Source organism: Rhincodon typus, chromosome 22 (assembly GCF_021869965.1).
Source record: "Rhincodon typus isolate 14 chromosome 22, sRhiTyp1.1, whole genome shotgun sequence".
Taxonomy (NCBI): Eukaryota; Metazoa; Chordata; class Chondrichthyes; order Orectolobiformes; family Rhincodontidae; genus Rhincodon; species Rhincodon typus.
The window spans coordinates 35,100,000-35,109,482 of NC_063353.1; positions in this window are offsets into that span (position 1 = coordinate 35,100,000).

Genomic DNA, 9,483 nt, shown 5'->3' on the forward strand with positions numbered 1-9,483 from the left:
TAGTTTACCGAACTTCTTCAACCTGTGGCTATCTGATTGTTGCAGCCTTTTTAAATTCTTTTTTCCCCTTTTAAAAAAATTTTTGGATCCTAGGTATTGAAAACAGTTGATGAAAGTCAAAAATTGATAGTCAATATTTTACCGCAGTCATCACACTGCGGCATTAGAGCAGAATATTTTCTCTGCAATCCTGAAGCTGAAGCTTTTAATATCCTAAGTTCTTTGTCCAGTGGTTGTGTTTGTATGGACATTTAAAAAAGAATGAACAATCAATCAACAATGTGTAGTCTGTCTCACGTGTACAGCCTGGAGGTGAAAGCAGGCAGTCTGTGGAACCAGATGCCAGCCCAGTCAGAGGTTTTATACGCAAGACAGCATAAGGGCCGCAGAGAAAGAAAGCTAAGAGATCAGATAAGTACACGGAGTAACACTGAGACAGATTTACGGTCACTTGACAATAGTCCTTACTAACTTCAATAAAATGGCCTTTTGTCCTTCCTCCTCATGCACCATTCTCAGGGCACCCTTGCTTCCAGGGTAACAACAGTTTCATCTACCAACCAAACTCATCAGTATGTGTAGCATGGCTGAAAGTTCACTGCCTCTATTTTTTTTCTCCCAGTGTATGGGATCCACTTGGTGTTTCATAGAAATGGGAACAGGAAAAGGCTATTCTGTCCCTTGAACAGTTAGATTTGAGCTAACTAGTACCTTAAATCCATCTGCACACTTAAATTCCATAATCCTTACTATCCTTGCTCAACAATAATTGATCAATCTCAGTTTGTATAGTTCAACTGAATGTGACACACCCCTCCCCCTGACTACCACCCCCACTCTCCAACACCACCCCCCACACTCCCCACCCCCACCGCCAGCCTCAACAGCTTTTTGGGAGAAAGAGTTCTAAATTTCCAGTCCCCTTAATGTGTAAAAGTCTTTGGTTTAAAATACAGATGAAAATGTTTATGTTTAGCCTTGTCACATGCACCAAAGCAGCCTCAACTTTGGCTTCCTGTATTGAGCAACATATGAGACAGATGTAACACACCATTGTTTTTCCTGGAACATATTGCTAGCCTGAAGCCAGAGGCTATAAACAGTTTCAGGGGTGCCACTCTGTGAAGAGTGGCTGACCAGCTGACTCTTCTGCTCCTAATGCCTGCCATCATTGTGTTGAAAGAATTTCCAGATTGATAATCAATCTGTTTGGCCACAATATCAATGCACCTAGAGTGGCCATCAAATCTGGAGTGCAAATGACCACAGTGTACAACCCCTGATTGCGTGAGCCAGAGAATTGAGCTTACCACCTTCAACCAGCGCTCCCAGCCAAACTGAGTGGTGATGTATTAAATTCCTTGTAAAAAAATTCATCTCAAACACCCAAATTCTCACTCGCCACATTTAAATCATTGCACACTTCTTCTCACACCATCACACACTTTGAACACTTACACCATCAGGTACTTTCTGAAGAATGGTCCTGACCCAAAACGTCAGCTTTCTGCTCCTCTGATGCTGCCTGGTCTGCTATGTTCCTCTAGCTCCACACTATGTTATCTCTGACTCCGGCATCAGCAGTTTTTACTATCTCTTACTCACGAGCAGTTGTGAGTCCAGGTTTCACCACAGAGTTTGAGCAGATTGGGAAGGTTTTCTTAGGTTTGTGTTGGATGAAATAGATATTGGAAAATGTTGGGTTGTTTCCCATGTATCGGATTCTAATAGATTCTGAGAGAGGAAGGGAAAGCAATAACACAACACTTTGAACCCAATCCCTGGACACTTGAAATTCCTTTAATGTTCTATATGACCAGTCCACCTTTATAGTGAACATGACTCAGTCAAATTCACAACAGATGCTGCATCGGAGTGATTTAACAATCCAAAAACCCAATGCAGATCCAAGGAAGCTCCATCCTCCCCATTACAATCAAGGTTGAAACTTCAGTGTCAGACTGACAGGATATTGACTTGTTGAAGTATCTGTTACTCCCTCTTTCATCATCATCAAAAAATCATAATTCAAACATTTTTTTTGTGAGAACTTGTTGTATGCCTTTGGCTCCAAAAGAAATTGGTGCTGTTCAAAGTATATGTTTCTGTATCAGACTTACTGATCATCACATGCCTTGTCTCTTCCCCTGCCTTGATCTCAGTACTAGACTCAGCAACGATAAGGAATTGAAAATTTAACCCACCCTAACCCAGAAACATTGTGGGTAGTAATGACCGCCACTGGAACAAGTAAGCGCTCAGTACTTGGGGATTTTTGATTTTCTATAGCTCAGCTTTCCCTGGAGCACTAACTCAGTGACCCTTAACTGCCCTCAGTTCAAGGGTAATCAAGGATGGCAACAAATGGTGGCCATGGCAAAGACACTTGTATCTCGATGAATTAACAAATGAAAAAAAAGTTCTGATGATCTGTTTAACTGAGAGCTTATCTCAGGGAATGTAAAAGATCCCATATTATTTTGGAGAAGATTGGAGGAATTTTCCCTTGACAATATTGCCAAAACTTATGCTGCAAAGAACATGATTGAAATAAAATTACCTGGTCTTTTATCACATTGATTGTGGTAATTAATTATCTGCTGTATTGCCTAGATGGCAACAGTGGCTACACTTCAAAGTTTTTCTTTAAATTCTTTTCTGTGCCATGAATGTCACTGCCAAAGTTAGCATTTAATGCCAATCTTTAATCCCTCTTGAGAAGGTGATGGTGAGACACCTTTTTGAACCACTGCAGTCCATGTGGTGTAAAGACATCCACAATGTTTCAGGCTTTTATCAGCAATATAGGTCAAAGTCAGGGCAGAGTATGGCTTGGAGGAGAACATGCAGCTGGTGGTGTTCCTATGTTTTGGTTGCTCTTTTTACATAGGAAAAGGTCATGGCTTTGGACGATGCTGACAAAGGAGCCTTGGTGAGTTGCTGCAGTGCATTGTGTACAATATGGTACACACTGCAGTCACTAAGATTCGATGGTGAAGGAAATGAATGTTTAAATTGGTCAATTGGGTGCCAGTCAAATGGATTGCTTTGTTCTGGAAGATTCCAGGCTTCTTGAATGCTGCTGGAATGGCATTCATTCAGGTGAGTGGAGAGTATTCCATCACTTTCTTGACTCATGCTTTATTGATGGTAGACTGGCTTTGAGGATTCAGGAGGTGAGTTACTTGTTGCAGAAATCCTAGTCTCTGACTTGGCCTTGTAGCCATGCAGTCATAGAGTCACTGAATTATAAAGCATGGAAACAGACCTTCAGACCAACCAGTCCATGGCAACTGTGTTCCCAAACTAAACTAGTCCCACCTGCCTGCGCTTGTCCTATGTCCCTCCAAACCTTTCCTATTCATGAACTTATCCAAATTTCTTTTATATGTTGTAACTGAACCTGCAATCACCACTTTCTCTGGCAGTTCATCCCACACACTAACCACTCTGTGTAAAAAGGTTGACCCTCAGTCTTTATCTCCTCTCACCTTAAAAACATGTCCCCTTGTCTTGAACGCCCCCACCCTTGGGTAAAGACCCATGTCATTCACCTTATCTATGACCTTCATGATTTTCTAAACCTCAATAAGGTCACCCTTCAACCTCCTACGTTCCAATGAAAAAGGTCCCAGCCTTTCCAGTCTATTTTTATATCTCAAACCTTCCATTCCCAGCAACATCATGGTACATCTTTTCTGAACCCTCTCCAGTTTAATAATAGCCTTCCTATAACAAGGTGTCTACAACTGCACACACTACTCCAGAAGTACCCTCACCAACATCCTGTACAACCTCAACATAACATTCCAACTCGTATACTCAAAGGTCTGTACAATAAAAGCAAGTATACTGAATGCCTTCTTAGCCACCCTGTTTACCTGTGATGCAAATTTCAAAGAATTATGTACACAAATCCTTCAGCCATTCTGTTCTACAACATTACCCATGGCCCTACCATTAATTGTATAAGTCCTACCCTTGTTTGTATTACCAAAATGCAATACTTCACATTTATCCAAATTAAACTCCATCTGCCACTCCTCAGTCTATTGACCAATTGATCAAGATCTCTTTGTAATTTTAAATAACTGTCTTCACTGTCCACTATATCACCAATTTTGGTGTCATCTGCAAACTTACTAACCATGTTTCCTACATTCTCATCCAAATCATTTACATAAATAACAAATAGAAATCATAGAATACCTACAGTGTGGAATCAAGCCCTTCGGCCCAACAAGTCCACACTGACTCTCAGAGCTTCCCACCCAGACTCAGACCCATCCCTTCATAACATACCTAATCAACACAATATACCTAGCCTGCACATTTTTGGACTGTGGGAGGAAACCGGAGCACCTGGAGGAAACCCACGCAGGCATGAGGAGAATGTGCAAACTCCACACAGACAGTCGCCTGAGGCTGGAATTGAACCTGGGTCCCTGGCACTATGAGGCAGCAGCGCTAACCACTGAGCCAGGACTCAGTACCAATTCTTGTGGACTCCAGTCCAAAAAAAACCCTCCCCCACCACCCTCTGTCTCCTACCATAAAGTCAATTTTGTATTCAATTGACAAGCTCACCCTGAATCCTATCTGATCCAACTTTACTAATTCGCATACCATGCCTAACCTTGTCAAAGGCTTTACTAAAGTTCAAGTAAACAACATCTACCACTCTGCCCTCATCAATCATCCTGATTACTTCATTAAAAAACTGAATCAAATTTGTGGGACACCATTTTCCTCATACAAAGCCACAGTTTTGCATCTGATCTATTTCAGTTTCTGGTCAATGGTAACCACCAGGCTGTTGATAATGAGGCATAAAAATGACAGTAAAACTATTTAATATCAGGGGGAAATGTGATTAGATTCTCTCTTTTGTTGGAGATGTTCATTGGCTGGCACTTGTGTAGCACCAATGTATCTTGCCACCAAGTCTGATGTCCTGGTCTTGCGGCATGTGAACACATTGTACAGGGCTTTTGGCCATCATTAGGTCGCTATGTAAATACAAGTTACTTGCTTATTGGGGGGAAAATCCTTTGGAAGAAGAGTATGATATTTGGAGGCGGCGGGGAGTCTTGCTATACAGAAAACAATACTGGAAAACAGTCCACCTGCAAAGAAATCCATTGTTAGTTAGTTGTACATAGGGAGAGTTCCCTGATGTGACAACGCGCTGAGCGAAATCCACGCTGTTCGTTCTCTCCAGTTTATTTGTGATTCATTAAGAACTGTTCTGGACACTGTCGAGAAGTAAACAACTGATGTGTTCTCGTGTGGTCTGAATTTGGCCAACAGTGGTCGAGCTCCTAATCTTCTGACACCGCCAATAGAGATAGAATGTTGGACCTGCAATGCCAGGGCTTTGACAGTAGAAGCTGGTCCCACGGCTCGGTCGCAGTAACACTTCCTCCCATTCGCCTATTGTAGAAACTGACCACCACCAAACCTGCACCAACTGCGCTCCCTCTCTTCTCTAACGTGCAACAAAAAAAAGGTTGGAGCCTCTCATTCCACCTCTTCCCTTCCCGTGCCTCTCTCCCGGGGTTCTGCACCAGCTTTAACAGCCGCTGGATGAGCTGCTCGCTCAGTCGTTCCTTTTGTGCTGTTTGTATTTTTTTTGCTTGTCCGCACTGGGCGCTTGCAAAGGGACCAGGCCGGTTAAAAAAAAGCGTTTTTCCAAAAGAGGTGGAGTGAGGGCAGAGTGATCGCTGCAGTAAGGTAATAGAAACCTTTTGGAATTAAGTGTTTCTGTGTACATGAGAAATAGAGCGACCTCAGTGCTGCAGATTGAACAGTATCGGAATAAGTGGAGGGTGCTTACTGTGTTGTTCTGATATCAGCAAGAGACTTGCGTTCTCCTATTGAAAGATGGGCATCCAAACAATTGAATCACAGGCAGAGATCTCAAAGGGACTGGGACAGGGGGCGAGGACAAGGTTAAATATTCCTCTCTGTACACCCCCTTGTGCTGTCGGTCTTGAGCTCCCATGTTTTGAACTTGTCGTTGTAATAGCGGGAGAGCAGTTCTACATGGGAATTGAGAGTCCGGTGCAGCAGGAGTTGTAATTATATAGCACAGCAATACTCGTGTATTTTTGTCTTAACTTTGGTAAGATACTCTTAGACCAATCTGGGGAAATCTTTTTTTTTAATGAGTTCATCGTTTTTGCTGAACATTGAATAGTTTTCCTAATTAACCCCATATTTGGTTCTTGTTATGTTTGGTTGGTGGTAAAGGTTAATGTGCCAAATAGTGCTTGATATATTAATGCTTTGGTTAATGACACTGGGTAACATATTAAACAATACATGTTATGATCAAGCATCAATTAGTGATGCTACCTCACAAATTAAATGAGTTAACCCTTCAGTTGACAATACTGACCAAGTATTTAACAATATTAATACTTTTGAAATGGCCAAACAATACGTTATGTTGGAGCAACATAATCAGTTAGTGGTTCTAGTTAACACATTGAACAGTACTAGTTACGTTTGTGACTTTGTAGATGATATTAATTAACATTTTAAACTATGTTAAATGCATCTTTCTGGAGATGAAGCAAGTTAATATGTAAAATGACTATTAAAATATTGGTGGAGCTCTCTTTGACCATTCTGAAACAGACATTTAGAGGTAAGTTTAAAATCAAACTATTATGAAAAGCAGTTCCATTATCCAAGGTCCCACAGTTTCTTGTCTGTCTGACCATATTTCATCTTTTAAACCTAAGGCTCTATTTGAAAAAGGGTAGTTAGTTCTCTGAACATTCTTTCCTTAGCTGCTGTCACCAAGAACAGATAAAGGATGATGCCCCTCTCCATCTCAGAATGAGCTCTGCTTTTCTGAGCAAATGCACTCATGTTGCAGACGCTCATGACACTGTACTAAAACTAAAGTATGCTTCTGGACTACGCACTACACCTGATAGATTGGGGAGAACAATCGGGGACATGTGTGTTGGTAAGGGATGACTTGTAGAATAAGAGCTGGGAAAAAAAAAACTGCATGACATGCCTTCCTTCTACAGCCTTCCATGACCCTCCCAGACCCTGTGTCTGCAGATGGCCTTTACACAAAGCCAAGTTTCTTGGGTGCTGTATGGTTTGTTGTTCACTGGCAAAGAGAGAGAGACAATTGAGTTGGGGAATTGACAAAAACCCACCCCCAGCTCTTCAGAAAATCTCTATCATCTTGGGGAAGCCCATGAAATCCAGGGCAACAAGACAGTCTCTACTTCATTTTGGCTTAACACCATGCCTTACAAAGTTGGTGTTTATAGAACATTTTCAATCCATAATGATGGTAATTTGCATTTATATAGCCTCTCACATAGAAAAAAATGTCCTGAGGCATTTCAGAGGCATAATCAGAAAATACTGAGGCACAGCTAAAAAAGGAAGATATTCGGAGGGATGTCTAAAATGATTCTCAAAGGAGATGGACTTCAAGAAGAATCGTAAAGAATGGTAGGGAGGCATAAGTGATTTAGGGACCTAGGTGACAAAAAGCATGGCTTCCAATGGTGGGGTGAAAAGTGACTGGGTGCACAAAATGCTAAATTTGGAAAACAGAAGGGAAGGATATATAATGTTTGAGAAGGCATAGTGAGAGATGAAGCCATGAAGGAATTCAAACACAAACAAAAAGACAAACAAAAACAGAAGTTGCTGGAAAAACTCAGCAGGCCTGGCAGCATCTGTGGAGAGAAAGCAGAGTTAATGTTTCAGTTCCAGTGATGATTCTTCAGAACAACGTTTTTTAAAAACCAGAGAATAAGACTTCTGTTTCAGAGACTGTGTTGTAACTGTAATGGTGTTACAGTATGTAGAACAAGAAGAATGGTGAACCTACATTAATTCAGAAATACTGGTAACGTTCATAAATAGGGTGAGAATCGTTATTGGAATCCTGTCATTCTCCAAAATAAAATGGCCAGATTGTTAGACTCAAACAAAAGCTTGATAGTCAATAATAATGTTGCCTGCCTGTTCAGCAAGATGGCCATTATTTGTGTAGTGGTAAGTTTAAATCTGCAAGAACATTCCTTTTTCTAAAATAAAGTAGTTATGAATTTAATTCTGTGGTACAAGGTTGGAAATGTGGAGGTGAAGGCAGAATCCTATCACTCCTTCTCAACGATAAAAAAAATGCATTTGTATAGCAACTTTAACTTAGTAAAACATCCCACAATGTTCCACAAAAGCTTTAACGAGATTTGATTTCAAGCTACATATTAACACAGGTGACCAAACTCAATTAAAAGCTTTTTTTAAGGCAAGAGGGATAGGAAAGTTGAGGGAAGGCCACCAAATAGTGAAGTCATGAAAATAGGGATATGCAAGAGACCAGAATTTGAGTGTACGCCTCAAGGCATTTAATTAGATCCCCACTCTTCCAATCCCCTGCCAATGACTCTTACTCCAAAGCATGAAGCCACTCCCCACCTCCAATCAGGAAATAATCACTCAAGAACATATTGAAGAAAGCTGAGTTTAGAAAACAAAGTACAATAGTGCTCAAAGTTTGTTCTCTGTAAAAAGATATGCAAGCATTGCAAGTCTTAAATGAAATGTTCGACAACCATTCTGATTGATATTTCTCAGTAGTTCTCTTTTAAAAGAGTCAAAATGCCAGGGTTTCTTGTGTTAATTAATGCTTATACAAAGCTAATAACTACCTGTAGATGTTTTTATTTGCATGTGCTGGTGTTATTTGTGTAGCCAAGACCTCAGTGGATCTCTCTCCCACTGCAACTCTCTTGTATCCATCTTCTATCCGCCTCCCCCTCTCTCCCTATTTATTTCAGAATCCCCTTCCCCTCCCCCATTTCTGAAGAAGGGTCTAGGCCCAAAACGTCATCTTTTCTGCTCCCCTGATGCTGCTTGGCCTGCTGTATTCATCCAGCTCTACACATTGTTATCTCAGATTCTCCAGCATCTGCAGTTCCTACTATCTGTGAATATATACATTTGTGTTTGTTGAGTGTATATTAACATTTGTGTCAATGTAAGCTCCACTGTGTACACCTTCGCTGATTTTTAAATAAAACATAACATGGGATATCATTAGGGCTGCTGACTTGGCTTATATGACATACCCTCTCCAACTATCCATTCTCCAGCCTTCTGCCACTGATTCTCTCACACCTCTATCCTCATGATACACTCCCTTCCCAGACCTCAATATCCAATGTTTCCACAACTAATGCGTGGAAGCTCTCAAGAAAAATGTTTTTGTTTAGTGCTTCGCTGAATCTACGTACAGTATTATCCTGGGATTACTCATATGTTCCTGCAGAATTGGCAACCACAGATCTCATTGATAATTTCCTAAAGCCCAATATGGACAGTTGATGTGTAAGATAAACTGCAAGTTTAAAAAGTGAAACCAATAAACTACAGAGCTCATCTTTGACAGCAATAACAAAATACAACAGATTAAAATTAATTTGAAAGATTATATGC